Source organism: Polypterus senegalus, chromosome 18 (assembly GCF_016835505.1).
Source record: "Polypterus senegalus isolate Bchr_013 chromosome 18, ASM1683550v1, whole genome shotgun sequence".
In the NCBI taxonomy this organism is placed as follows: domain Eukaryota; kingdom Metazoa; phylum Chordata; class Cladistia; order Polypteriformes; family Polypteridae; genus Polypterus; species Polypterus senegalus.
Genome location: NC_053171.1, coordinates 74,136,380 through 74,164,105, shown reverse-complemented (window position 1 = coordinate 74,164,105; position 27,726 = coordinate 74,136,380). Strand labels below are relative to the sequence as shown.

Genomic DNA, 27,726 nt, shown 5'->3' with positions numbered 1-27,726 from the left:
CAGGGATACCTTTTAATGCACTGTTTAATAAAGCTATGGAATCAGATTGAAGGGTTTGTACAGTAAAGCTAAAGGGAACTGAGGGGGGCTTTTGGCTGCCAGAGCTGTCATAAATTGCTCTTCTTTGCCAAGAATAATTGTTGTGATCTCTGCTGAATGAAAGTTGTGACCTGCAATGGAACGCTATGTGTCCAGTGCATTTGTACCCCACAGTGCTGGTTCAGCTACCCCTCCATGTCACGTGGTGTCAGTGTCAAATACGGCCTTGATAATGGAATAATAAGTCAAATAGCCATTTATGAAAAAGACATTTTCAAATGATCTAGATATAACCCTCATTCAGAATTGCTCAATTGATCCTTTATGTCAAGAGAGGAAACAGGACTGTGCAGAGTCTGTGTAGGTTTATGGTAGACCCCAGAAGTGAACGCCATGCTGCTCTGGAGCAATTTTACAAAACAGTAATATGTGATGACTTATTGGTAATCTTTTTTTTTGTTTGGCTTTAAATATTTCATTTAGGTATTGAAATGTTGATTCTGATTTAGAATTAGGCTAACCGAGATGTCTTTGTGAGTCGGAAGGATGCTGATTAAGCAGCCCAGTGCTGGCCAGTGTATTACATTGAAGTTATTTAGCAAATGCATTTATTTATCGGAAGCGAGTAGCCAAGCACAAGTGCACAGTATACTGTAGTAGCTTACACATTTTCACATTTGGAGTGCTAGTAGGTTAAAGCAGCTGACAATTTAGAGTCCATAATACTTACTATCTATCTGAAGCTGTATATCGGTAGAGAATGCCAAGCATAACTTCTGTTTTATGGGAAACGCTTCAGACTGCATTGCCTCCTAATATGGATTAAATTTAAATTGCTTCAAGTACTTGAATTGTATTTCACTACAATAATGAGAAACCTAATAAAAAAATATCAACATCTTCTTCGATCTGTTAATAAAAAAAGAAAGATTTGTGCCTAATGTGAACTTGCATCAATACTAAAAGTCCATCCACCCCCTGTGCTTTCCTCCCGGGGGCGAACATCACAGTCTGCGATAGACATAAATAAAACAAATTAGAGCTGTTCACAATTTCTGATCTGTGGATGTGTATTGAAATGCAGACAGATCAGAAGGCACATGCCTGCACGATTATTTATCATTTTGAATTTCATTGTTTAGCGGTGGCTCGTATATTGTAGCGCATTCAGCCACTGAACTCATTCCTGAGGAAATGTCTTTCTCTTGAAGTCGAACTCCACTCCCTTATCTTGGAAATTAGCTTGGGTACTCCACACAATTGCTTTAGCCCTCTGTTGGCCCCCAGCAATAGCTTGGCAGTCAGTCGCAGAACAAGCTGTATCTGCTGTATTCAAGCCATCTGTCCATCCATTACCTGAACCTACCTAATCCACTTTGGAGGATGAAGCCTGTCTGTGTAGCAGCGAGTACAAAGCAAGGACCCCCTACAAAGAGAGCAATGTACAAATTGAAATAATTAAAAGGCAAACTGCATAGTACATCACGCAAAAAAACAAAAAAACAAAAGCACCATACTATATGTCTCTCTATTATAATAATAAAAATCCTGGGACGAAACGAGACTTTTTAGCCTGGGACGAGATGTGACTTTTTCAGAGAGATACTTTCACGTCCTGCAAGACGAGGCTTTGTGCCAAGAGATTTAACCATGCCCGGGGCCAGAAATAAAAGACAAAGAGTAGATGACATAGTAGAACGTTGTAAAGAATTCAAAAACGTTGGCATGGTACACATGCAGAGTGGGTTAGAGATAATGAAAGTACTCAAATTCTAAAGTCTCAGAAGAATGATAGTTAAGGTCGCAATATTGCAAACAAACGGAAATTATTACTCGATGAAATAACGGAATAGCGAAAAGAGATCAAATATATTGTTCGGGTTTAAACTTTTAAGTCGGAGGCTTGTAGATCGTCTAATTCGTGTTGCCATCAGGGAAAAGTAGCGTTTCTTTCCAATGAACAGGCGTATCCACGAGAATTAAAAGTTTTGTTGTTTGGTGAAAGTGAAATCCACATACGCGAGCGGCAGAGATGCGAAGTGGCTGGCACGTAGCGCTAGCCTGGGAGGGTTGGCGAGCGAACCGAGCTGGGGGCAAAGCCCCCTAGTACATCCATCCATCCATCCATTTTCTAACCCGCTGAATCCGAATACAGGGTCACGGGGGTCTGCTGGAGCCAATCCCAGCCAACACAGGGCACAAGGCAGGAACCAATCCTGGGCAGGGTGCCAACCCACCGCAGGCCCCTAGTACATACAAATATAAATGCAGATGTGTCTCCTCAGGGTCCTTACCTCAACCACTCTTCATCAATGTCAACTGTAGCAAGTGGAACCTCTCAATGTGTTTCTGTTTGCCGCCGATAATGATGACTCCCACCAGACTGCTGCATAGAACCAGGGACGGGCAGTTTCCGTGACTGTATTAAGGCTTTGAAATGCACCTTGCTGTTTCATGTGCCATTTCAAATGAGCAGATACACTCTTCTTCATTTTGTCTTTCTTCAAAATTTTATGTAGATGCCGAGCTGTGGGGACAAACCCTACTGTACCGGCTGCTCAAGCGTATGGCAGTTTTGGTCGCACTGTTTAATAATGTTACAGAGAACTGGACATTAACTGGGGTTCAATCACATATAACAATGAAATAATTCAATAAAAATAATATAAGGAATGGGACAAGATGGTGGTGCAGTGGTCACTCTCTTTTTTGTTATCTTGCTTACGTAAGGACAGTTTAGCTTAACTCAGCTCAGATTGGCCAGATTTAAATGAATGTGTTCTATGATGGATTGGCACCCCATCTAGGACTGGTTCCTGTTTTGCAGCCAGTGCTACTGGGCTCTAGATCTGTGCATTGTTCAGTTACGTGAGCAAAGTAAATGGATGAATGGATGATACAGGCAATTGGCACCAGCTGAAGACTGATGTTGGGATGTCTTTGGAGCTGTGCAGTCGCAGGAGAGACGGGAGACTGCTCAAGATCAAGAGCTGAGCCTTCACCATCAGTAGCCATGAATCACAAAGATTAATGCTGATGGCAAGATGATCTTGATGGAAAGGTAGAGTACCTCATTCATGTGCTCACACCAATACCAGCACAACAAGATCTGCTTGTTTAGTGCTTGTCAACATGGTGTGAGCGTGATCTCCTGGGGGTTTGTATACAGTATAGGTACATCAGACACTGAGGGGGTACCCAAAAATAACCGGAATTGAAAAAAAAAAAAATAGTTTTAATAATTTTTACTTACTGAAACTTTAGTCTCCATGTTAATGAATGCACTTGTCGCAACTGTTGGAAAAAGTTTTGGAATTGCTGAAGAGGAATGTTGTCCAGTGCCTGCATTGATTTTTCTTTAACTTCCTCCATGGCACAAAAACACTTTCCTTTGAGTTCTTTTTTCATATGCGGGAACAAGAAAAAGTCACACGGAGCAAACATCAGGCGAGTAGCGAAGGTGGCAAGAACTCCAAGACACACAAGTCAATTCAGAAATCTTCTTCAATAGTCCGACGACAATCTTCGTAAATTGCATTGCAAACTTTTTCAAGGTTTTCATCATTCCCAATTGTGGAAGGTCGGCCAGATCTTGGTTGGTATTCAAGTGACATTTCCTCAGCCCTGTGTTCTCTTTAAAGCTTCCTCTTTAAAGCCGATTCAAACATCACTACAGTTTCAACAGCTTTTTTCCCTAAGAGAAAACAAAATTTAACGCAGACTTGTTGTTCTTTATGATCACCCATCAGAAAAATTGCAGAACACGTTTAATAAGCACCATGAAAAACCGACACGGAATGGCATACAAGCAATACAGAGCAACGGCTGACTGCCACAGAATACTGCAAGTAGGCTACACCTAGCAGTGAAATTCGCAACTAAGTCAAGATTGCACGCCAGGTAGATTTCGGTTATTTTCGGGTACCCCCTCGTATACTGTGGCAAAGATACAATACAGACTGATATTGTATTATTTGTATTTGGATGGTATATCTATATATATAAAAGTCAATGTGTGTATGTATGTTCCAACATCATGTCCGAACGCCTGGAGCAATTTTCATGAAACTTGGTACCCATGTTCCTCATTGGTCGACTATAAATACTGCAGGGTGAAACCAACCGTAACCCACCCCCTTCTGGGTAGGGTGGGTGGTGATCTTGCGGTATCGTATGCATGTTATCATCCAGTTGACACTCGGAACGACCACCAGAGGGCGAACTGGAGGTGACTGCCAGCATTCTTTATTTTTGAGCGCCACCGCGCCCCTGTAGCTTTGAAATTAAATAAGAGTTGGCCAATTCCGAGTGTCAACTGGATGATAACATACATACATACAAGACCGCAAGACAAGCACATTAGTGAATCTTCATTGTTTTAAAATTTATTTTTATTTTTAAAGTTGTGTTTTTTTTTAATTCTACTTTTCTCAAACATCCATCCATTATCCAGCCACGCTATATTCTAACTACAGGGTCACGGGGGTCTGCTGGAGCCAATCCCAGAAAATTAAAAAAAAAAAACAAAACACTTTATTTTCCTCCTGGGCAACGCTGGGTATTTCTGCTAGTATAGTATAAGAAAGACAGAAGTTTTGAGGTAATCATGGCTGTGGAGAGTGGTCACAGGTTGCATGCAAGTTAGAAGGTGCTCTGTGCATGTGACAATAACGACCCTGTATAAACTATGATAAAATTGTCGGCTGTGGACATCATCATTGTCTGCAATGTTAGCGTAGAGCAGAGCAGAGTAGAATAGAGTATCATACATCATGTGTGATTTAAACAATCCAATGTTGTCTCATCAACATCAACGTCACACTTACTGCCAGGTCAAATTTAAAGACCCTGAGACTGAGATGATAGCACAGCTAGAACACATTTGATATCAGACATAGTTGAAACTTAGATTAGGATGCTCATTTACAGTGAATCACACTCCTCAGAAATGCCCACGTGAACTTTGGCATTGATACTGATACACTGAGAGTGCCGTCTGGTTAAATGAATTAAAACTAAATTAGCTTTGTAAAGCTGATGACAATTTCTTGTGTTTTGTATTTAGACTTGTGTGTTTTTCATAGCACTCGATGCAGGCATTGGTATACGTACACCAAGTCATCCTGATGCACTGTGCGGACAGGCCAGGATAATGGATTGCTGCAATGAGATCTGAGCCTCCGTCCAGCTGCTTGGGCACTGGAACTTACTGCCGGTCTGCTAAAGTTGGGGATCTTGATTATTGCAATCTCATTTCCGTCGAAGTGGGCTTTTACCGTCCTGCGTTTGTGCTCCATGGAGTCTGACAGCTGCACACCACCAAATGTTTGGTCAATGGCCAGCGTCCGACTCACTTGGCCAGCCGTGCCGCACTGAGCCCTGTCAGAGTCGGGCCTCATCCTGATATCACAGCAACACCTGATACAGAATGTTAATGGATGCCTCTCAGGCAATGTGCTTTCCAAGGAAGTGCGGGCAGTTGTGAGATTGCAGTAGACCGTCGACATTCAGGGGCTTATGTTTTCCAATCAAGGCCCTTCTAAAATAAGGAGATAGAGGGTTAATTTCCTTGTAATTATTCCCTTTAGTCAGGTGGTGTGAGCTGTTTGACATGATGAATAGCCATTAAACCGCTCGCTAAGTGTGCCATTCATTCAGAGAAAAGGGTGAACCCTGCCACTGCTTTATTACTGTGGCATGTTTTTTCTGTTTTCGACTATTATGCAAATATTCATACATTGTGAGATGTGATAAGGATGCAAAAAAGAAAAAAAAAACACATTTCACAGCAGAATGCAAACAGTCTGACACCTTGCCAGTCAGGCCCCACGGTTATAATGTCGTAACTGCCAATCGAGCTGCAAAGTGAAGGGTTAACAGTCGTATGCCTCCCTGGTAATTCCTGTCTGCTGGTAAGGAGATGTTGCTTGACCCTAATTAGTTAATTAATCTATGCGGTCTGCATATTACTGAAGCACAGCAGGGAAAACACGGAGAAGGGAGAGAGAGAGAAACATGTTGGGCACGTGGTGGTGGTGGCGGCGGCGGGGAGGGGGGCAGATGCTGGGACATGCAGGAAGAAGACAAGAAAAAGTGAGGAGCAAAGTAATGCGCCTGTCGGTCTATTTATCTGCCACTCTCACCCTCTAAATATAAACATGAGAATATATTTATAGTTGAAAATGAAGAAGTATTGATGGGAGGTGGGAACGAAAGCAAGAAGGTGAGATGAAGGGAGACGAAGGGGATGGCAGAGAGAGAGGACGCGTGGCAGAAGTGGCTGCGTGGAGCAGATGGCCTTAATCTTTAGTGACAAATGCAGGTGGAGGCCATCTGTAGCCTCCGCCCGCATTTCTGACCTGGACAAGCGCTGGCCTCAGCGTGCCTCCAAGATGAACATGTTACTGATCAGAGTCGTGCGCCACACAAAATGCTTCCCCCAACAGCTGCTTCTCAAGATTCTACTGAGACAAAAATGGAGCAGACAGACAAACCAGCAGGGATGAGCTGCTGTTCAGGCGGATTTTCCTTCGGCGATTAGGCTAAGGTCATGACCCTAACACTTTGCTTCCAGTCTGGTTGCTAAGCAACCAAAGTTCTTGCTTTACTGTAATTACTGACCCCCCCTCCCCCCTTCCAACCCCAGCACCAAGGCTAGAGGTCAGAGGGCTGAGAGGAGTGCAACGCTCTGATAAAGCTGGGCGACTGAAGCAAAACACACACACACACAATTAAAAAACACCAAACCACTCTTTGTCTCACTCCCTCTTTGTCCAGCTGCCTCTCTCTCTCTCTCTCTCTCTTTCTCTTTTCCTCCACCCATTCTTTTCTCCTTCCCTCCTACGCCGTTTCTTCCTCCCACTCTACATTTTCATCCATCTGTCTCTGAGGTTGCACCGCCTTTCTCTCCATGGCTTCTCCTGCCCTCGTTTTCTCATACCGCTTCTTCCCCTCATTCTCTTGCACCTGTCCTCCTCCTTGTCATCACTCTTACTCTGCCCTTTTTGATGCCACTTGCTCACCCGTTTCCACTCCCTCGTTCTCTCTTGTCTTTCTCTAGGGAACTCGGTGATGCTTGTCTTGAAAGTGCTGCTTTAAATATTTTACGTTTTATGTCTCTGAACCACCATGCGCCTCTGAGCCGCTCAGCGTTCACGTTTCTTCTTTGTGCTTCTGCTAATTGATTTTCCTTCTTTTTCTTTCTTGCTACGGAGACAGCAACATATTATGTGGTGCTTATGTCCAGCATCATTCAAAAAATGTCCTTTTACATTAAAATTCTCACTCACCTGCGTGATTTTATACTGAAGTATTGTTGGTGTTATTGCTGCAGCATTTACAGGAGTAGTCCTTTCTTTCTTTCTCTAATCCTGCCAACTATACCAAATTTTCTTTCTTTCTTTCTTTAACCCTACTATCTATACCACATTTTCTTTCTTTCTTTCTTTCTTTCTTTCTTTCTTTCTTTCTTTCTTTCTTTCTTTCTTTCTTTAACCCTGCCAACTATACCAAATTTTCTTTCTTTCTTTCTTTAATCCTACCAACTAATCCATTTTCTTTCTTTCTTTAATCCTACCAACTTATCCATTTTCTTTCTTTCTTTCTTTCTTTCTTTCTTTCTTTCTTTCTTTCTTTCTAGAGAATTCTTAGGGATTCAGCAATTGGGTCTGGGACATCCACTGACTGACTGAACCCACTTTATCCATGATGGAGTCAGAGAATCCCTAGCTCTGTTTCTGATAGTATTAGGCACAAGATAACAAAATGTCTTTCTTTCTTTCTTTAATCCTACTAACTATACCAAATTTTCTTTGTTTCTTTCTTTCTTTCTTTAATCCTGCCAACTATACCAAATTTTCTTTCTTTCTTTCTTTCTTTCTTTCTTTCTTTCTTTCTTTCTTTCTTTCAAGGAATGAGAAATCACAGGTCCCACACACCTGGGTAGTCACCTCTTTGAGTTATTACCATCACAACTGGTTTGTAAACAGAACACAACAGGCTATGGCTAAGGCAACATCTGTAATTCTATGTGAGATTTCAGAAGGGTGAAGTCCAGAGAAATGTGGAGGTTTAGGCTATAAGGAAAGTTTACAAAAGTGGGATCTTATCGGTATAAGCAAACCAAAATAAATAACAGTCAAGGCAGAGATGTTTGAAGTTGTAAGCATAGTTAGCTGGCCTGATGGCACCTGCTGCTTTGCATAAATTTCCAATCAGAGACACAAGGCACAGATGGAAATTATGAGTGAGTTGTCAAAAATGGTAGAAAGTATGCCCTCACATAGTCCTGCAGCAGCGAATGTGTTTCTTATCAAGGATAAAATTGTGCTAGGAGATGACCCTCATAGGAGCCCATCTGCGGCCAGAAAAAATATGATGGAGGCAACAGGTTAATAAATATGGCACAGAAAACGGAAAACTCAAAGTAATAATAAACAACAGAATCAGAGCCTTGCTGCCTCCGTGGACCTTGAACTTCATTTTTTACTAGGGTGATGTGTATACCCTCCATCCCCTTCAGACCTGTCTCTGTCACAATCAGGGGACGGCCTTCCATTTGATCCACAGACACCAGGCTAGAGCTTCCCCTAGTGGCTCCTGCTTTGTCTGCACTCCTTTGCCACTACGTACCGTTAAGGTGGAGGGCACAGACCCACGCATTTCCTTTTTTGGTCCTTACATCCTTTGGTCCTACCGTCTCTGGTGTTTACTACCTGGCCTCACTTTCTATTCAATGAGAAGGCCAGTTTTCCAGACAGCCTTTCTCCAAGTGTACTCTGGGAATATTGCACACTTCTGCCATGGCTAAACACATAGCACACATACAGGTTTAAACAGCCCCCAGAAACATTTAGGTGATTCACTATTAGTGGTTTAGCGATGGGTAGCAATGCTCACGTACATTAAGAGTGAGTAAGCAATGACAGATGAATAAATAACACCACTGTCACTCTGGGTATTGCTGTTAGAGTCTAACTGGTAAGAAAGTGTTCTAACTTTGTGTTTTAACCCTCACTTTAACCGCTTTTGAAAATAAAGCCTATTTAGGAAAACAGGTTTCTGTGAAAACAGACAGCCTTTCTTTACTTCACTCTGTCTTTCTGACTAAATAAGTTTTATGGTATTAATATGCAGACTACCTTACTGGTAACATCAGTGACCAGTTACTTCTGAGTATGTCCCAGGAGCTCTTAGGCTATCGGTGAGTGTGTACAATGTCAGCTCCTGAGTCTTTCTCCAGGCCTGATATCGTATGTATCCTATCTCAAGTCAAGTCAAGGCCAGTCAGGTAGCTTTTTATTGGCATTTCGACCCTATACACAGCATACATAGTGAAACAAAACAATGTTCCTCCAGGAGCACGGTGCTACCTAGAACACGGGACTACAGAAAAAGCTACACATGACAATGTAAATGCTTGTGCAAACATTGCAGGACAGTGACAAGACAGACAGTGGTACAAACAAAGACAGTGCCGTGCTGACCAGTACACATTTATGATATCTAAAGGTACAAAAGAAAGTAGCAGGTTGTGCCTAAATGTGACAATATCTTAATAGAAGCAAGAGATGTAAACATGACACTGGAAGTAGGAAGAAGGTAACAGTGTAATAATAAATATAATAATAAATATAAAGACATGATCCAGTTGAGTGGGAAGGTGTGTGTGTGTGCTATCAGTCCAGTCCCTGAGTGTTTAGAAGTCTTATGGCTTGAGGGAAGAAACTATTACACATACTGGGGGTGAAGGCCCAAATGCTTTGGTACCTTTGTTAAGACAACAGGAGGGTGAATAGTTTATATGAGGGGTGAGGGTTCTCCTAAATGCTGGTGGCTTTGCAGATGCAGCATTTGTATTACATGTCTGTGATGGAGAGATTCCAATGATCTTCACAGCTATCCTCATTATCGGCTGCATGGTCATGCAATCCATGAGAGTGCAATTCCCAAACCAGGCAGTGATACAGCTGCTCAATAATCCCTCTGTAGAAGGTGGTGAGCATGGCTGGTTGGTTTTCCCCAGCCTTCGCAGGAAGTAAAGACACTGCTGGGCTTTCTTGGCTTATGCTGAGAGACCAGGTGAGGTTTTCCATGAGGTGAACACCAAGGAATCAGATGCTCTTGACGATCTCCACGAAGTCAACAACCATTTGCTTTGTTTTGTCCACGTTCAGAGACAGGTTGTTGGCTTTCCAACAGTCCATTAACTACTACACCTCCCCTCGATATGCTGACTCATCGTTCTTACTGATGAGGCCCACCACAGTCGTGTCATCAGTGAACTTGATGATGTGGTTCGAGTTGTGCATTGCTGCACAGTCGTGAGTCAGTAAAATGAACAAAAGTGGACTAAGCACACAGACCTGTGGAGCACTAGTGCTTAGTGTAGTGATGCCGGACATGCTGTTTCCAATCCTGTCTGTCTGAAGTCTCTCAGTCAAGAAGTCTAGGATCCAGTTGCAGAGGGAGGTGTTCAAGCCCAGCAAGCTTAGCTTTCTAATCAGGTACCAATGAATGATTGTGTTGAATGCTGAACTAAAAGCTATGAACTATGAAAAGCTATGAGATGTTGAAGATGTTGTTGAGAACATCCGTGAACTGATCTGCACATTCTCTGAGCACCCTGCCAGGGATATTGTCTGCTCCAGCAACCATCTGTGGGTTGACACTTTGTAGAGTTTTCCTCATGTCTGCTGCAGTACTTGGTTGTTGGGAGGAGGGGAGGTCTTCCTTGCCACCACGTCATTCTATGCCTCAAACCATGCATAGAAGTTGTTCAGCACATCTGGAAGAAGGGCATTACCATCACAGGCCGGTGGTGTTATCCTGTAGTTATACAGTATGCCTAAACTACCTCAAGTAACTTCTTATCATGCAGATTAGCCACAGTTTATCTCTGAGGTACTCTTGCATTTATGAGCTCCATACCCAGTTGTTTTGTTTTCATTTTGACAATTTCTTCTCACAAACTCATTTCTCTGTTCACTACTTCTTGCTTATGACCATAGGTGAGGATGAGGGGCACACACTCATCCAAAGACTTAGTTCCCACTGTGTCACCATGGTTCTTTACAATCTTCATTAAACATCCTCTACTGTGTTGACTTTTCTTTTAATTTCATGATTTTATTTCACTTCTCTCATGAATAAGACACAAGGGTACCTGATCATCCCACCCAATAACATGCAAAGAGATAGCCACTCTTTTCTTGTGAGAACTGTGGCCTCAGATTGGAGTTCCAAACCCACCCCACACTTTTGTAGGTCTAAAAATCAGGGTCTGTTTAGACCAAGACAACAACATCATCTTCAAGCAGTAGAGATGTGACTCTCAATGTTCCAGAAGAGACCCTTAACAAATCCCTCTACCCAATTCAAACTGACTTGTCTTAACAAGCATCTGAACACAACTCAATGGCAAAGAAACAAAATGAATGGCCTGTGGTAGCAGACTGGATCCCCATTCTCTTGCATCACGGTCAACAATAGACCAAGGAATATGTGGCCATCGTCCTTCTCCATTTCTACATGCACATATGTACCTAGAACTGCTAAACTCCTTCAGCTTCTTTTCAGAGATAAAAGGTCTGCTGTTCCACAGCTAGCACAGATCCTGCATTGTTCCTCCTGACTACAAAGTTTGACTAACTGCCAGAATCTCCTATCTAATGTCCTGGCAGATTTAATATATTTGCTTCTTGTTCAGTATTTCCAAAATGACATTGTTTTGTTTTTATACATATTCAGTAACAGTGTTTCAGCAAGCACACGTAGATCCATTCAAAGCTTTTATTGCTTGCTGTCGCTCAATGAATCGCTAATGATAATCTTGCTAAAGCTTTCAGTAGATACCTACAAGCCCATTCCTTGGGTCTGATCACCGCTAACAACGTAAAATCAGTAAAGTGATAACAAACTCATTAGGTAATAATTGTTGATATATGGAGAAGACACCAATGATATAGTTTAAAGAAAGCATTATGGTGATTATTTTTATCATTAGAGATTTGGTTGATGCCTTTCTCCAAAGGCAAATTACAAAGTCAGCATACCACACCTTTATTTATATAAAATGTATGCATTTGGAGCACAGGCATTATATGTGACTTTCTGAATGTGACAGCATCTGTAAAAAGTAGTATTTGAACTAACAACATGCTTTTGTGAATATATCAGACTTAGCCATAAGACAATGACATTTTGGAAATATGATGTGGGTAGGAATTGGCAAACTGTGGCAAACTCTTCTCTTCGAAATGTTTCATTATTCAGACTACTGGGGAAGTTCCAGACGTCTCACCAACGTCAATAGGTGCACAGTGTAGTCCATCCTCATTGGCTGCATTACATCCAGGTTCTGTTACCTGATCAGCTCAGGTTGCAAAAAGGCAGTGTAGGTGGCACCAAATATCACTGGCACACTTCTGTTCATGGTATATAGATCATATATATACATTCACTGCCTCAGAAAAGCAAATGGTATCATTAAAGGCCTCAGTGATCCTGTGCTGTCACTTTTTTTCTTTCTCTGTTCTGATTTGTTAGAACTCACACCACAAGATTGAGGAGCAGTTTTTATTAATTGGACAAGAGGCACTACTTGTGACAACTCCATATCTCGTGATGAGTCTGTTTTCTGATGTTGTGTTTATAGTATGGTGTGTTTTTGGTATTACATTGCTGGTACTTTTCTGTGTTAGATATGTATGTAGGAACCACATTGTACAATGTAAACATGACAATAAACTTATATTCTTACAGAGGGTATAGACAGCATATTAATGTAGAGTTTAACAGCCCACTAATCAATATCAATTGTTTTTTTTTCAAAATCATCAATTTACTATCAAATCTGTTTAATTCTGTTTTTTCTGGCTTACATGGAATTGCACTCTATTCCATAAGCATATTGATTTATATGAAAGAAATTGTAGAGTTATTAATTAACTTGACACGTGTCTTGGGTGCGGTGGAAAAACTCCTAGAGTGCCACATTGTATTGAAAATGACTGGAAGACTCAATGAGTGAGGTGCAGGGACCTTGTAGCCTGGTAATGATCACTCGTGCCTGTCAGGTAACTTTGTGGGCCTTGAGGGTCATCAAATGAAGGGCTTATTGTGCACTGTCCCCCTGCCTCGTCCATGTCCTGGTGAGGCTCAGCTCAGGGCATCTCCTTTCTCTGTGTGATACCAGAGTAGGTAGGTAGATACAACCCCAATTCCAATGAAGTTGGGACGTTGTGTAAAACGTAAATAAAAACAGAATACAATGATTTGCAAATCCTTTTCAACCTATATTCAACTGAATACACTACGAAGACAAGATATCAAATATTCAAACTGATAAACTGTATTGTTGTTTTGCAAATCTTCACTTATTTTGAATTTGATGCCTGCAACACGTTCCAAAAAAGCTGGGACAGGAGCATGTTTACCGCTGTGTTAGATCACCTTTCCTTTTAACAACACTCAATAAGCGTTTGGGAACTGAGGACACTAATTGTTGAAGCTGTTTAGGTGGAATTCTTTCCCATTCTTGCTTGACGTACAACTTCAGTTGCTCAACAGTCCGGGGTCTTCGTTGTCGTATTTTGCGCTGCATAATGCACCACACATTTTCAATGGGAGACAGGTCTGGACTGCAGGCACGCCAGTTTAGTACCCGCACTCTTTTACTACGAAGCCACGCTGTTGTAACACATGCAGAATGTGGCTTCACATTGTCCTGCTGAAATAAGCAGGGACGTCCCTGAAAAAGACGTCGCTTGGATGGCAGCATATGTTGCTCCAACACCTGTATGTACCTTTCATTATTAATGGTGCCTTCACAGATGTGCAAGTTACCCATGCCATGGGCACTAACACACCCCCATAGCATCACAGATGTTGGCTTTTGAACTTTGCGCTGATAACAATCCAGATGGTCTTTTTCCTCTTTGGCCCGGAGGACACGACGTCCATGATTTCCAAAAACAATTTGAAATGTGGACTCGTCAGATCACAGCACGCTTTTCCACTTTGCGTCAGTCCATCTCAGATGAGCTCAGGCCCAGAGAAGCTGGTGGTGTTTCTGGGTGTTGTTAATATATGGCTTTCACTTTGCATGGTAGAGTTTTAACTTGCACTTGTAGATGTAGCGACGAACTGTGTTAACTGACAATGGTTTTCTGAAGTATTCCTGAGCCCACGTGGTAATATCCTTTACAGAATGATGTCGGTTTTTAATGCAGTGCCGCCTGAGGGATCGAAGGTCACGGGCATCCGGTGTTGGTATCCGGCCTTGCCGCTTACGTGAAGAGATTTCTCTGAATCTTTTGATGATATTATATTATCCTTTTATACCCAATCATGACAAACACCTGTTTCCAATTAGATAGATAGATAGATAGATAGATAGATAGATAGATAGATAGATAGATAGATAGATAGATAGATAGATAGATAGATAGATAGATAGATAGATACTAACCTGTTCACCTGTGGAATGTTCAAAACAACTTTCCCAGTTTTTTGCTGCCCCTGTCCCAGCTTTTTTGGAACGTGTTGCCGGCATCAAATTCAAAATAAGTGAAGATTTGCAAAACAACAATAAAGTTTATCAGTTTGAGCATTCGATATCTTGTCTTTGTAGTGTATTCAATTGAATATAGGTGGAAAAGGATTTGCAAATCATTGTATTCTGTTTTTATTTACGTTTTACACAACGTCGCAAACTTCATTGGAATTGAGGTGGTAGATAGATAGATAGATAGATAGATAGATAGATAGATAGATAGATAGATAGATAGATAGAAATGACAATATATGATACAGTAGCTAGATAAATGTCTGGAGCAACACATAAAATAAAACAGTGCAAAACATTAAACACAAAGTTCAAGAACCAGTACCTTACAAACAATATAAAGAGTGATCCAGATCTAATTATGCAGATCCAGATCGTCTGGATGACTTTGATTTATGCGTGGACGATTCCAGTTCAGCGCGAAGATGATTCTTCATGTCGTCAGTGATTTTTCGGGTGATTTTCTATGCAATAAACTTAATAAGTTATAGCGTAATGAAAATTGTATAATTAGATCTGGACCACCCTATACACAATGTTTATGTAATATATGTATTTTTAGAGGTATTACATAATTTCAGTAGTTTACATGTCTGTTCTAGGTGGCTAGAGTGAAGACTGGCTCTGCTATATTTTCCTGATGTCTGTTTCCCATGCTTGAAGTTGGTGTGATGAATTTCAGTCAATACTAAGACAGGCTTTGCACTCCTTGTATTAAGTATGTGGAGATATGGATGTGATTCTGGGTAGTGCCTAGCTTTGCTGCTCCTCTCAGTGTTCACAGGACTCTCCTATATTTTTGATAGAGATAGATAGATAAGGCACTGAATACAAAACAGATTGATAAGAAAGGCGCTATATGATATGAAGATGAAGCAGACAGTTATGTTTAGAGCAAATAGTAGAATTTATGAAGGAGAAGAGAATGAGATAAAATGAGAAGGTGAGAGTGAGAGAAGGGGCAGGAATACTGATGAGCTGTGAAGGAAGACCCAGGAGCAGAGAGAGAGAGAGACAGAGAGAGATGCACGTTCAGTGAACAGCTTCTGAGATATAAATAGTTTTATAACCTTGTAGAGCCACAGAGAGAGAGAGAGAGAGAGAGACGACCAAGGAACTGAAGCTGTCTCTCCTCTCCTCTGCTCTCTTCTCCTCTGCTCTATTTTTGTTTTCCACCCAATGCCCGTCCTCTGCTCAGAAGAAGAACATCTATGGCTCATGTAGGAGTGGAGACATGCCGCGAGGGAGTTATCACCAAACGCTAGTAAAGCGGTGCTGCTAGCTTGTTATGGCTGCTCAGCCTTCCCACTTCAGAACTTTCTGTCATCTTCCATCTGTATATCTCCTGTTCATATACAGCACACAGTCTTGCCAAAGTATTCAATGCACATTGTCATTAATGAAAGTAGCATAACTGACCTAAGCAAGAAAAAAAAAGAATATAGTGCTGATGAAAAAAAAAAAATCCTATAATAAACAACAGCCCTGCTTTCTTGTCTCTTTTCTTCTTTGTCACTTCCCAGCTTTTGATTCTTGTAGATTATACATGGAGGACAACACCTCTGAGCTGTCAGGTGACAGGTGTTAGGAGCAACCCCAAATGTGTTTTAATGTCTGTTAATTACTGGCATGACAACATCTTCTGAACTCTTTTACAAACAAATGTGTCTTAGGGTGAACGTGTGTTTTGAGTGTTTGGCCACTGCACTTTTACTGAACCAGCTCTTCTTGCAGTCCAGTCTATTCGAACCCCATCATGGTAGTAACATCTTTGTTCAGTGCTTCTTCTTGTATTGTACAGTTGGTGGTCAGTGGTTATCAGAGTGGAGCTTCTTGTCAGTTTTATTGAGACCCCTGTTTCTTCATTCTTTCACTGGTCATTGACCCATGCTCTGTTGTATTTGAGACACAGGAACTCTGGGACTTCAAGAACATGTTTGACTGCCTTCCAAAACTTCAAAACTTCTTAAAATTCCCATGACGGAGTGTCAGTCCACTGAAGGGCACACACACCCATTTTTGCACCAGGCTAAGTTAAATCCGCAACACAACCTAACCTGCATGTGCAAACTTCACACAGATATCGTCTCTGGTAGATCCCAGGGAGAAGCATTCACCACTGTGCCACCAAGGTGCAATTTGTTTTATAATTGAACTAGAAGTGAACAGCCTACTACATGATGAGTAATTCACCTACACCTTCACTGCTCCCCACTCAGTAGAATAATGTGGAGGAAGTAAGATGAAGGATCTGCCTCACAACTCCAGGAGATGAATTCTGATCCAGGAGCTTAGGGTTTAGACCTCGGGGTTGGGGGTGTCATGCTGCACCTCCTATAAAGCAGCACTTGAGTGGCAGGTAAGAGGACCTGGACACAGTACTTAGAAGAGCACTGCGACTGAACATCTCTCCTGGCTACTGAAGCCCACTGGCATGAATGCTCAGTAGCCAGCAAGCCTCAGATTGGACCCTGGCCTTGCGTCAGCTCATAGAGAGCTGTGGGAATAGTTTTATTCTCATATTTGTTAGCTTAACTGTCAGTTCTTAACGGTGATGAGAGAGAGAGAGAGAGAGTGCCCGGCAATGGCCTGGTGACCCATCACTTGATAGTTTTGGCCCTCTGTGACCGTGAATTAAATTAAGTGTATGGATGGATCAACTGGCAATGGGGCCCTATGTGTAATATGCTGACACACACGAATATTTATTTCATTTCAATTTATCTCTGACTACTTTGGTTCCTAACACTTTTCTTATTTTTCACATCCTTGTCTTTCCATTCCTTGCTTTCATGTCGCTGCCTCCCTTTCTCCAAGTCTGACTCTGCTCCATCATTCCTGCTGTGACTCTGCAGATGCTATTTAGGTAGGGAAGATGACTGCAGTAATAAAGCCCTGTTTTTTTAGCAATTTAAAAAAAATAGTGTCTTACAATTATTACATGTCTGCTGGACAATGCAGACACCATGAAAGTCCAGCATCATTCAAATGATGTCCTTTTAAATTAAAATTCTCACTCACCTCTGTGATTTTATACTGAAGTATTGTTGGTGTTATTGCTGTAGCATTTAGAGGAGTAGTCCTTTCTTTCTTTCTTTCTTTCTTTCTTTCTTTCTTTCTTTCTTTCTTTCTTTCTTTCTTTCTTTCTTTCTTTCGTTCTATGTGCAGTGGCCCAGATTTGTAGGCAGCTTCACACCCCACCGCCACCACCACCACCTGGTTTTCTGTTGCTGGGGGAGAGTGTTGCTCCCCTGTGAATCATTTTTTTTTAAATAAAGGCCTGAATGATGGCTCATTTACAGCAATTAGGACTGTTACCTTCCCCATGGAGATTTTCTTTCACTTCCAGTTTCATTCTAGAAGAATTAAGGGGTGGGTCTGTGTGTGAAGCAGTACATTATAGAGATTACTGTACAGGCTTTACAAACCACCAACACTGTCTTCTGAGCTTCGAGCAGTCTTTATAGCTTGCAAACATGTCGCATGTAACTCCAAGGGAACTGGCTTGTAACTGACAGGCGTCTTTGTAAATTGTATCCAGTGCTTCTGCTGGCCATCTCTCTCATATATGCCCCCTTAACTATTATTCATATTGCTCCCACCTCCCCCATCTCCCTCTGTCTGCGTCTTTTTCCATCTTTCGCTCTCTTTGGTGCGTCTCTGTTTCTGCTCTCTTCACCCCACCGTCCGTCTGCCTCATTTCTCTTCACCTTTCTGTCTCCTCCATGGTAAAATGACTTTTGACAAGCTGTCAGATGAATCCCTAGCCCAGCACCCCCCAACTATTCCTCCTCATCCTCCCCAGTCAAAATTGTTTCAAAACACTCTCCACTCCTTTTTGCCTTGAGAGACTTTTCCGCATTACGATGCTAAAAAATGTCCAGATCATTATTTTATAATGTTGTTAAAATATTTAGCATTTTCCTCTCAGAGCTGAGTTTCAGTTCTCATCATTATCCAGATAGCCCTCCCTCCGTTCCCTCCACAACCACCACCGCCACAGCTACTGTCGTTTCTTTCTGAGACGCAGTCATCTTCAATAACTTTTGTCTTTCATTTCTTCCCTTTCTTTATTCCCCTTCCTTCAAATCATTCCCTTCTGTTCTTTTTGCCTTATTCCCTTTCTAATTTCTTACGACTGCCCTAGTCAGTACCTTCATCCCTCTTCACCCTTACAGTGCTCACCCGTACAGTACTTTTTACGGTTGACCAGTTAAGGCCAAGTGAGCATCAGCCGCTTATTGTAGTGAGCCATTTAGCTGTATCAATACACTTATGAATAATCATCAGTCACTTTCAGCTCCACGCTCATCGCTCATCGCTGCAGATATTTCAGCCTTTCTTTAGTTGTAGGTGAATAGCGATGAACAAAGATCAGATAAACTCTAATTGCTCATCTACATAGCCTATAAGTGGCGGCATCAAAGTCTAAGTGATTATCGATTGGCAAAGACAAGCTTATCCTATTAACTCATCTACAATGATTGTGTGGGCCTTTACCGTTGGGCACACTACTGCAAATCAAGCAGGGCCACTAACTAGCTGCCACACAGCGCCATAAACAGAACACAATACAGACAGTTGCCCACTTCATTCATCTAGAAACCTGGGGTTTCTGGCAGGGGAGATATGAACGAGGCAAGAAGTAGGGGACCTTGAGCTTGTTGTCTCCCTTTTGCTTTATGGTTTCCAAGTGAAGCTAATCAAGACAGGAAGTATCCATTTTGGGGTGTAGTTAGCTGCCTGTTGGCCCTGAACATTACTGTATAACACCTTCTTCTACTTGGCCTCTGCATTGCAGTTGAATGTGGCAAGGATAGGATGAGCACCTCTACATTTGAGATCACCACTCTATCCCAGAAAAGAGTTGCTTGCTCTTTGCAGGAGTGGAGGAGAAGTTTTTTTCTGACTAGAGAGTCACAAGGCTGGTAGTGACAGTACTGCAGTAGCCATTATAATAGAAACATGATGGTGGTGGTGGTTAAGTAGGAGTGAAAGTCTTATATGAAGATCTTGACTTACCATTCCAATTACAGTATGCTTTCATTCTGACCAATGGTCAAAGACTTTTCATATTAGATAGATAGATAGACAGATAGATAGATAGATACTTTATTAATCCCAAGGAGAAATTCACATACTCCAGCAGCAGCATACTGATAAAAAACAATATTTAATTAAAGAGTGATAGAAATGCAGGTATAACAGACAATAACTTTGTATAATGTTAACGTTTACCCCCCCGGGTGGAACTCGAGAGTCGCATAGTGTGGGGTCTCCTCAGTCTGTCAGTGGAGCAGGACGGTGACAGCAGTCTGTTGCTGAAGCTGCTCCTCTGTCTGGAGATGATCCTGTTCAGTGGATGCAGTGGATTCTCCATGATTGACAGGAGCCTGCTCAGTGCCAGTCACTCTGCCACAGATGTCAAACTGTCCAGCTCCATACCTACAATACAGCCTGCCTTCTTCAGCAGTTTGTCCAGGCGTGAGGCGTCCTTCTTCTTTATGCTGCCTCCCCAGCACACCACCGCGTAGAAGAGGGCACTCGCCACAACCTTCTGGTAGAACATCTGCAGCATCTTATTGCAGATGTTGAAGGACGCCAGCCTTCTAAGGAAGTATAGTCGGCTCTGTCCTTTCATACACAGAGCATCAGTATTGGCAGTCCAGTCCAATTTATCATCCAGCTGCACTCCCAGGTATTTATAGGTCTGTACCCTCTGCACAGTCACCTCTGATGATCACGGGGTCAATGAGGTGCCTGGGCCTCCTAAAATCCACCACCAGCTCCTTGGTTTTGCTGGTGTTCAGGTGTAGGTGGTTTTAGTCGCACCATTTAACAAAGTCCTTGATTAGGTTCCTATACTCCTCCTGCCCACTCCTGATTCAGCCCACGATAGCAGTGTTGTCAGCAAACTTTTGCACGTGGCAAGTCTCCGAGTCGTATTGGAAGTCTGATGTATGTTGGCTGAACAGGACCGGAAAAAGTACAGTTCCCTGCGGCGCCCGTGTTGCTGACCACAATGTCAGACCTGCAGTTCCCGAGACGCACATACTGAGGTCTGTCTGTAAGATAGTCCATGATCCATGCCACCAGGTACAGTTAGGTCCATAAATATTGCGACAGAGACAACGTTTTTCTAATTTTGGTTCTGTACATTACCACAATGAATTAGAAAAAAGTTGTCTCTGTCCAAATATTTATGGACCTAACTGTATGAATCTACTCCCATCTCTGTTGACAGAAAGAATAAGATCATGGGTGCAAGCTGTCAAAATTAATGCATCCTTGCTGGGTTGGGTGTTCACAACGGTATAAAAAGATTTCATGATAGAACTGGAAGCCAGCTGAGGTGGTCTGGTTACCTTGTGAAGATGCCCCATTAGAAAAGTCATGGCCTCAGCACACTAGAAGAAGCCCCAGGAGAAGACACAGGGCAAAATGGTGAGACTACGTCACTCATTTCTACTGGGAACATGGAAATTCCCCAGGAGAAACACTTTCTAGTATTAGCGATGGGGAGGACCTGTGACACCTCAAACAGCCGCCTGTCATTGTGACCTTTTACAGAAGACGAAGAGGTTTGGTTGGTTGGAGTAGCAGGGTTTCAAGGGCTAGTATTACCAGCTTAGTGATATTTTTTTCTTTCCAGATTTAGTTGTTTTTGGCTTTGCACAAGTAAAACTCACAGCAACTAGCTGTACATTTAATGACCTTTACTGGCAGAGGCAGCAGCAGCAGCACCTTAATAAAAAATCAGTAGTGTGCAGTATGATAAGACGAGCACAGCTGAATCCCAAACAGCCTATAATAGATCATTTATATGCAGGATTGTAGCATATACATAACATTCAGTTGCAGCCAGAATTCTTCTGTCGGGGTGTCTGCATCCCCTAGTGCACAAGTGCTGAAAGAAGTCTACACCAGCTACAGGTTTGACATCTGGTAATTCAACAACTCAGTAAAGATTGAACACATCTTAGGTAACACCGACTGACAGAAGATATGAAAGGAGACATTAGAAAGCACAAGGGAGGCTATTTGGTGAGATGGCCGAGAAAGTAAAGTCCCACCAGCAATATTTTTCTGAAGAAGAACTGATGTCTGTTAGTAAAAATACCCTGTAAATAAATAAATAGTTATGAGTCACCGTTAACAATGTCTCCAAAGATGGACGTCCTTTATTACAACAAGCCTGATGGAGCCCACCATGTACAGTACATGGTACACTGTGACAAGACTGATTAATCTAACAAAGAAGTGGGACTAAAAGAGTTAGGTTCATTTGCATAGCAAAGTCAAGAAACATTTCAGTTTACACCAATCAACATACAGATAAATGGTATATTCTTCTAACATTCCTATCCCTTTATATTATCTAAAGGTCCCAAAATAGTAAAACCATTTAAAGTCTTTGGCAAATATCTGGTTCATTTAAAGGACTTTTTATATATAAATTCTTAAAGAGAAAAAAAGAAATAGAATTAGCTGTCATTATCTCATCATCCCCTTTAGAAACTGTTCTGGCTACAACCGGTACAGAATGTCTTAGATAAATTGGCAGGCACAGTTTGTAGCACTTCACAAATTCATACCGTAAGGTTTTCCCATACAGTATCATGCAGCTTATTCAACGTCGAAAATTAAAGACATTAGAAAACAACATGGACCGATGAGCATGAACATGGAGAGATGGAATTCTGTGAAAGGAGAAGGGGTATAAGTGTGCCTGCAGCCAAACTGGTGATGCCAGGGGTGACTGTGAAAATGATAAGTCAAGTCTGAGTCTGGTGACATTAAAATGGATTTGCACATCTAATGCAGCTGTGGCGTTGCATCGCTCAAATAAACTGATTCTAGAAAGAGGGTGTTTATTAAAAATAAAATGCAGACAATTAGTGAAATTCAATAAGATGGCCATCAAGACCGTGTGCTTGCACCCGGTCAGAGCGCAATCTCCTTGGTGATACACAGCATGATAGCTAAAATACGAAAATGGTGTCACTTGAATATCTCACCAACAATGGAGTAAATAATGGTAAAAAAAATAAAACATTACGATTTATAGCATAACCATTACAAGAAGTTGCATAATAAAGCTCCAGAACAGTGAAAAGTGTGACATCAAAGGAACTCTGGAGTCTAGCAGGCCAGTACGAGGCATGTGACAATCACAAGTAATCTCGGGTGCTGCTGTTAACAGCTTTGTAAACCAAAGCAGATGTTTGAAGAGAACTTGTAATATCAGAAAAGAATTTCTCGGCTGATGTGTTTTTATCGGAACTCTAGCAGCAGCAATCTGAATTTGTTCTAACAAGATGATTCTTGGAGTAGGAAGGTAAATGTTAGTAGTCCAATCAAGAGGTGATGAATTTGTGACTAAGTGTCTGATGATGCACATTATGTGAGTAGTGGAAAGACAACCTGACTGCTAAAGATGTGCCATGGAGAATGATGCCAAGGCTACTAGACAGTGGAAAAGGTTTGCAGGGATTTAGCTTTATGACTTGAACAGAAGCAGTTTGGTTTAGTTCATGTTAGCTGACCTCACTACGCTGCTGCTGTGGAGGCAGGCAGTGAACTTGTCAGTGTCTGGTATGTTACGGGGAGTGACCTGAGCATCATCCATATGCAAATGAAATATGGTGTCACCCTGGCGTGTAAAGTTACAGACCAGAAGTGGACCAAACACTTCTGCCTTCAGGCACAATGCAGGAGAGAACCTCTAGAGAGCTCAGTTCAGTGTTAAATGCAATTGGCTGGATACTTCCAGAGAAGAGGGAGTATATCCAAGAATGAGCGGTCCCAATAAGTTGAGTGCTTTTTTGCCAACAGTATCAAAGGCAGCAGTTAGGTCAAGAAGAAGAAGGAAAGAAGGAGAGAGAGAAATCTAGTGTTAGCTGCAAGGAGGAAGTCACCAAGAGTGTGTGTCGTGATGAGGGCAAAATCCTGACTGGTGGGATTCAAGTAGACATTTGTTCAAGAGGCGCTGAGTTAGTTGAGCGTGAAGTAAATATAAAGTTTTGAAAAAAGGTTTGAAATTGGAGTGGTGTCGGTCAAAATAGAAGAATCAACGACTGGCTTTAACAAGATTGTGAGCAGCTAATAGAGCCAGAACGAAGGAATATAATGAATTTAAACATTATGAGTGGAGTACCATCAGCCGTGCAAGTCTTGAGAAGATGAATGGGTACTGAATCTAGAGAGCGGGCCATCAGTTTGGAACGGTTGTGACTTAAAGAGTTCCTATGCTCAATAGTCCCGAATAATGACTCAAAATGCCCAATACATTGCGTAAAACTTACAAAGCATGGCTACTCATGCAAGGACAATGAAGAATCTTTATAAATAAAAAGATTTAACAAAAGCCCTGTTTAACAGTGAAGCTCCAAAGAGCACAAAAGACACATTTTGGATATCTGAAAAGGAAATGGCAGTCCAAGGTAAACAAATCCCAATCACAAATCCAGAATATAAAATAAAAAACAGAGCATTAGGTCAAAAAAATAATCAGAGAAAGAAGAAGAGTGGGAACTCACAACACCATGAGCACATTCAATGAACCACAAGGGACTTTGGCTTTCCTCAGCCTTTAAAGGGTGATGAGCCACCCAAAACACAAAAAAGACATTAGAACCCTAACTGGGGGAGAACCCCAGCTGAACCCTTACAGCAACCAGAGAAGAGTTTAGAGAATAATCAGGGTTTTAAACAAAAATAGATGGCAGCAGGATTTGGGAAATTTTTAAGAGGAAGAGGCACATTGGGAAAGGATGACAAGAAACAAGAATACTTTAGGAATGAAGGTTGGTGTCATCTTCATGGCAGATCTAACTGGGTGAATAACCTTCCCTGTTTTCCGGGTGATCATATCAAGTAGGATACTAGGATTGCCTTGTCTTTCATGGATCACCTGAGAGATGTGCTTTGCTCTGGCTGCAGGTACAGTCGAAGGTGATATGTTTAGAATTTTGCTCTGGATGGAGAGGCCAGACAGTCTCCTTTTTTGTCCCAACCTGCACCTGATTGTCTTGAGCTCATTTAGTTTGTCAATCCTTTAGGAACTTGAGCAGTTACTTGCAAACAGTCTTGAGTGGCACTGCCAGATCGATGATATTTGTCACAGTGGAGCAGAGAGGCCAAGAGGTGTTTTGCTGCATTGGATGATAAGGAGGATGTGAAGTGGAGGACTCTGGGACAGTGGTGCTTAAAAGGGTCTATTAAATAAAGGGAGTGTAAAACAGGGAGGCGATTGTATAAAAAGAATAAAAGACTGGAGGTTAGATGATGAGAAAATGAGGAAACCTAGAAAGTAAGCTGACTGAGTATCTGGAGATAATGTGGAGTCAATGTATCTGAAGTCATGGAAGATTTGAATAATATCTGGATTTGTACACAGTAGAAGAAAAAATTTGGAAAACTCCAAGATGAAGAATAACAGATTTACTGAGGAGGGCAGAAGATCACAACAAAACACAAAGAGACTTAGTAGCAGCAAGCTGTTAGGTGTATCTTGTTGGTGACCATGGTGTTTCTGAACAGTGCTGCCTGGTTGACTTTTTTAGATTCGTATACAACTTCTGTCCCTCTCTGTAGTTGACTTCGTGTTCTTTGGTTTTTAATGTGGAGTCCACAATCACTGACATGACCAGAGTGAGGGTGAAGGGAACAACTTTACCAGTATAATGAGGCGGCTAGAAGGACATCATTTTTCATATTTATTTTCCTTACAAGATGGCATGGTGGTGCAATGTTAAATGCTGCTGCTTGGGTTTGAGTTCTGCATCTGGTTATTGTTTATATGGAGTCTGCATGTTATTTCAGGGCCTGTGTGTCCTACATTGGAAGACCCTTTTTGGCAAGTTAGAGCGCTTTTTTAGCTTCATGAGAGTTTTGTATTTTGAAAGCTTAATTTTTGAGCCCTATTTTTATATGAGTTTGCATTTTATTTCTTTCTTTGAGGAAATTCAGATTTCTTTTGTTTAAATTTCAAATGTATTACATTGCCGTTTTAGAATCTGCTATGGGTGGATAAGGGGTTGATAAGGATCTCCTCCCTGACCAAGGCTGGATTAAGACTCCCATGGGCCCCTGGATGAGTTAGCTCCTTAACAGAAAATTGATCATAATTTTAGCAATGTAGCGCGCAGACACCGGGTCGTTTAATGCAGCACAGTATTTCTCACTCTTGGTTTTGATGCGAGAATTGATTAATTCATCGTCCCTGGGAAGAGGGTCCTCATAGTCATTTTGACTCCATTATTTCATCATTGGTGGAGCATTGGAAAAAAGACAGCTTGCCGTTAACAGGCCCCAGACTTGCGTCATGAAGATTTGTTAATAAATTACAGTGCAGTGCAGGAATCCCCTGATCAGGTGTGGTTAGATAGTCCAGAGTTTGATTTTCTGGTTTTGCCATGACTTAGTTTTCAGGTTGGTGTTTTGGCTCTGGTTGAGTAATTGGATTTTGGTTTACAACTGTGCAATTCTTGTTCGACTACGATTACAGTTACACCTCCTGGTGTCATGTTTCAGCCAGCATCTCACCCCCGGCTGGGAATTCAAAGTCATGTCTCGGGTCTGTTGTGTCTAATTGTATGTCATTTATTTGGATTATTATTATGTACATTTTTCTTTGTGTTAATTTGTAAGTAATAATGTCCTAGGTTATGTCCCTTGTGTTTTGTGGGTGGTCCCCCAAAGGAATGGCCTTCCACCCTATTTATGGGAGGGCCTTCCATACTTCCTGGAGGTTCATATCAAATGTTCTAGGGACTAGAGAGTTGTAGTAAGTTACTGTCTTAGTTATTGCCTTTTGATTTTCTGGAGTTTGAACCTGTGTTCTGTTTTTTTACTGCGCCTCTGGATTTCGTATTGGGACCGTGTTTACTGATTTGTGAACCTCTGCTCTGTTTTCAGTTTGTTTGGATTCTGATTTGGGACTTGTTTGCTTGCCTCTTCAGGCATCCTCTTGTGTTCTTCGAAGCTTGGTGCTTGCACGCTCTTGGTGAAAATAAACCTTTCATTTTTTTTTAATAAAGATTTGTCTCTGCCCTTTTGGGTTTCTAGTCAGGATTTTTGATGATGTTTTCCCCCCTCTATTGGGCAACCTTTGAACATGTTTTGATACCTGTGCTTTCAGAACTCCCCAGTTTCATGACACCTGGCTTGACAAATAACTCCCAACCCTCATAAGATGCTTCATCCTGTTTTTTTATGTTAGTTTCAGCCTTTGGGAAAAAACTTCCTTTTGATTTTTGAGGTTCTTTGAACATAATAGCAGTTGCTCTTCAACACTCGTTGCCAGAAGATTACACAAGGGGGCTGATTTGGGGAAAAGACAAGAGGTTGGTTACTGATAACAGTCTTGTAAATAACATAACAATGTGGATTTTCTTCTGGATACTCTGGTTTCCATCTCATGACATTTCCAAAGACATGCAGATTAGGTTAATTAACTACCATAAATTGGCCCTCTGTTGGTGTTTCGATAAGTGGACTCATGTCCAGGGCTACCTCCTGCCTGGCAACCTTCATGACCCTGAATGAAATTAATCTGAACTGAGAATGCAATGTTATGCTGTTTTTGCTTACATTGGTCCATAGCCATAGTGCCATAACTGACGCTCCCCTACAATGCAGGTGATGTGCCTCATTCGGGACTCGATACAAAGTCAAAGCAGCGGTACCCAAGAATTCTCCGAAGACACACAGTACCAAAAGAGCCCAGTCTTCATCTCATGTCACTGGATAGCGTCCATGTCTCGCAACCATATAGTGTGGACGCTAGAGGTGCTGTTGCCCCATGAAACCCAACAGACAGACGTCCAAGACACACGTGTAAAAGCACTCGGTATAATATTTCATATTTTTGTTCAAATAAAGTGCACAAAGCACCGCACACTCCACAATTCTCAAATCAATAATCACAAATACAATAACAATAAACAATCCTCCACTCCCAGCAGCTTCGTCACCCAATCCTCAGTTCTCAAATAGCTCGGAAGTACTGTGGGCTTCCTTCCTCGTGACTCTGTAGTACTTCCGGGTTGTAGTAACAATACAAGACCCCAGGTTCTTTGTGAGCTCCCCCTGGTGGGACCCACATTCCCCAAAAGGGC

The 27,726-nt window shown here is 41.8% G+C and overlaps 1 protein-coding gene across 3 annotated transcripts in view; it reads left to right on the top strand.

Moving 5' to 3' along the window:
- The window catches only part of cadm3 (cell adhesion molecule 3), a 197,722-nt gene that overhangs the window by 104,325 nt on the left and 65,671 nt on the right, over window positions 1-27,726 (top strand). The window lies entirely within an intron of this gene.